Genomic DNA, 3,546 nt, shown 5'->3' with positions numbered 1-3,546 from the left:
GACAGTTGGAGCATTTAGATTACTCCCAAATCCTAATTTTTTATGTTTTTGTCCTGAAATTTGGCATGCAGCACCGTGCAACAGTTCTACCCGCCCCTACCAAATTTCAGATCCGTATCTCCTATAGCTTTTGAGGTGTAGCCCCTTGAACACCCTGCACCCCTTTGGAATTCTCTATGGAGAAATCTGTTTTTTTTAAATGCAGTCTTAATATAAGGGTATAATATATGTGCGAGCATACTATATATTTCTGTAAAAATACATATATATAATGTACGTGCATACTACATATTTTCTATATCAAATATATATATATATATATATATATATACATATATATATATATGTCTGCTGTTTATAAATTTAATATTGTTATGCCAGCCTTGAGAAAAGGGCCGTGTCTGGCTCTGAAACGTCGGCAGTTTGGCATGTATTAAACCCTTTTTTGCTTATGACACCAGTCCAGGAGTGCCACTGATTCTTTGCATGAATATTGGACACTTACAGAAGGCACCCTGGCACAAACCTCTATTATTTTTGAGTGCCGGTTCACCCTTGGAATATATATATATATACATATATATATACAGGAAAATAAAATGACTGCAGAGCGACTGGTTTACCAAAGTGCATTAATCATATAAAATATTAATGTGATAAAAAATGAAAGTGCCAGTGCTTAGAAATAAATAATTTAACAATTTAATAAGTACACAAAATACATGAAGATAAATAAAAGCATATACATAAAAAACACAAGAGACCCTTTTAAGACTGGTGGATAAAATCAGAGGAAAGGTCTAAAAAACTCAGCATATATTATTCAATTTAAAAAAAGAAACTTTCTTTTTAAAAGAATAAATAAATTAATAGCTTATCTGGATAAAGTGGATAATAATTGACTCATTCATAGGTTCAAGAGGCAAGGCAGAATCACTCCCAATGCATTTCGTCCTGGGGACTTCATCAAGGGGATACTGGTATGGTGGGGCATTCTCCCATTTATACCCCAACACTAATTTGTCAGAGATTAGAAAGAGGCATCACTTCCTGTTTAGCACATGTAATAATATTGGTCAAAAAGTGGTTTAGCATAGGGTGGATACATGCCACTAAGACTCACATTTCTATCATTGTATCTGTCTTTAGTTAAAAACTTTTAAACAATAAATAGTCTCATAACAGAAGGGCAAAGTCCGTCTCCTTCTCCGTTACTTCTGCCATTAGTCGCCACGTCACACCCGGTGTAATGCTGCTCTTCTCTGGAGCCAGGGGAGGCTAGGCAACACACATCCATTCTGAAGGCTGCGTCATCATTCTCCATCACATCCGCCCTTCTCCTGCCCGTTCTCACGATGGCTGCTTCCTTACTTCCACCCTCCGCATCACTGTACCTCCATAACCGGGCCTTACATTTCCATGGGAACATAAATAGCGTTGTCTGATTTCTAAAGTACTCCTGGCATGATACGTTAGGTTAATCACTTCCGCCCATACTTGAGATTGTTCACAGTCTCTTAACGCAATCTACAACTTCAGAAAAACAAATGTTAGACTTTATATTATCTTAGAGAGGATGCTCAGCCCACATATTGCTCATTTGGTAAATATAGTTTAGAGTATAGAACATAATAGCTTATCATAATTCATTAATTAGGCAATACAATATGATCGATGCCCTAGATATGTGTTATAATTAAAAAATATATATAAAAAGAAGGTTTATTTGTGTACTTTTGCTGTAGAGGAAGGAATCAATAAAAAAAATCGAAGATTTAGTTAGACATGAAGTTCAAAGTTCCATTCTTTCGTATATAAAACTCCTACAGTTTTTCAGTCTTTATCCACTTTTTATATGTTTATAATCCTCGTTATGATTTTACAAGTACACTTGTGTGAGTCACAAATTGTTTGCTGGCTCTGTATCCAGAACTCCTCAGCATTCAAGAATCCTTTCAGTATTCCCTGGTCTTCAATCTTCATTGCTCATATTCCCATGAGAAAATTGTCACCTGATAGAAATTTTGCAGCACCTGGTATTCCCAGGAGGTCGCCCATCCTAGTACTAACCAGGCCCACGGGTGCTTAGCTTCCAAGATCAGATGGTATTGGGCATACATCCAGTGGCTGCAATAAAGAAAGGTGACAATGTCTCATCAATCTACCATACCTGATCTTGTCAAGGAGGTCACCGTCCAGGGTACTATTCAGGCCCTCCATCATTGCCAATATTGGATTGACTGGGAGGTATATTGGTAGATGGGAAATTACCGCTACAAGAATGGAGCAATCTCATAATTTTCATTGAATCCCTTTGGTGCCAAAGTGTCCAGTTCAAATAACCAATACATTTCACGCCTTCAAAGTAGATTTCCAAGATCTCCTCCTCGTTCTCCTAATGTGACATGTTCAATAGCCTTGAATGTGATGTCTTCTGGATTGGAATTATATACTAGAGAGATATGTTTTGAGACCACATGTGCTTCTACTTTGTTGCGTATATTGCGGATATGTTCCTGGATCCTCAGTTTCAATGGTCTTTTGGTTTTACCCATGTATTTAAGTCCACAGGTACATTCCAGTGAGTAAATTACAGAAGTGGAGTTACAGTTCATGAAGTTTTTTATTTTGAACTCCTTCGATCCCTCTGAGTTCGTGAAAGTTTTTCTTTTAGGGTGAACAAACTTACAAATATTGCAATGGCCACATTTGTAGCTACCATTGCATTTAAGTGTGTTAGATGTCACTGTAGTTTTCTTTTCTGGCAGCATGCTTGGTGCTAATAGGTCTTTTAAATTTTTGGACTTCCTATAAACGATTTGTGGTTTTGATGGTACGATGTTTTGTAGTACTGGGTCCATCAAGAGAATATTCCAATTTTTATTGAAAGCTTTCCTAATCTGACCCTCATGACCATTAAAGGAAGTAACAAAAGGTATCTTCTCCGGTTTACCCGATATTTCCAACTTGTACTTAAGGAGTTCTTGTCTATCCAAAGATTTAGTTTTTTGAAGTGCAGTGGTAAGAATGATCTCTGGATACTCCTTCTCTCTAAATCTTTCTGTATATATTTCAAGTTGTTCCTCACAAGTCTTAATATCACTACAGTTACGTCTAATTCTGTGAAATTGAGAATAAGGGATATTTCTCTTCCATTTATCCAAATGGCAACTCTTGAAATGCAGGTAACTATTAGCATCCACAGTTTTAATGAAGTTCTTAGTACAAATGTTACCTTCTGTTGATGATAGTACCAAGTCCAGAAATTCAATTTTAGTGGTGTTAAAATTAGATGTAAATTTTAAGTTCATGTTATTATTTGAGATGTGAGTTAAAAATTGATAAAAACTTTCCAATGTGCCTTCCCAAATGATCAATATGTCATCAGTATACCTTTTCTATAAAATTAGGTTCATCCTGAGTGGGTTGTTGGTGTAAATATAGCAATTCTCCCAGCATCCCATAAACAAGTTTGCAAAGCTTTGTGCATAAGTGGTGCCCATAGCCGTGCTGCATATTTGACAATAAAATTGATTTGAAAACTTA

The 3,546-nt window shown here is 36.3% G+C and overlaps 1 pseudogene; it reads right to left on the bottom strand.

The window, feature by feature from the left end:
* Positions 1–2,021: 2,021 nt before the first annotated feature.
* On the bottom strand, positions 2,022–2,135 carry LOC148507761 (5S ribosomal RNA; annotated as a pseudogene).
* Positions 2,136–3,546: the final 1,411 nt, after the last annotated feature.

This window comes from Taudactylus pleione, unplaced genomic scaffold (genome assembly GCF_031769625.1).
Source record: "Taudactylus pleione unplaced genomic scaffold, aTauple2 ptg000386l, whole genome shotgun sequence".
Lineage (NCBI taxonomy): Eukaryota > Metazoa > Chordata > Amphibia > Anura > Myobatrachidae > Taudactylus > Taudactylus pleione.
The sequence above is the reverse complement of the archived record's forward strand: the minus strand, read 5'-3'. Positions and strand labels throughout refer to the sequence as shown.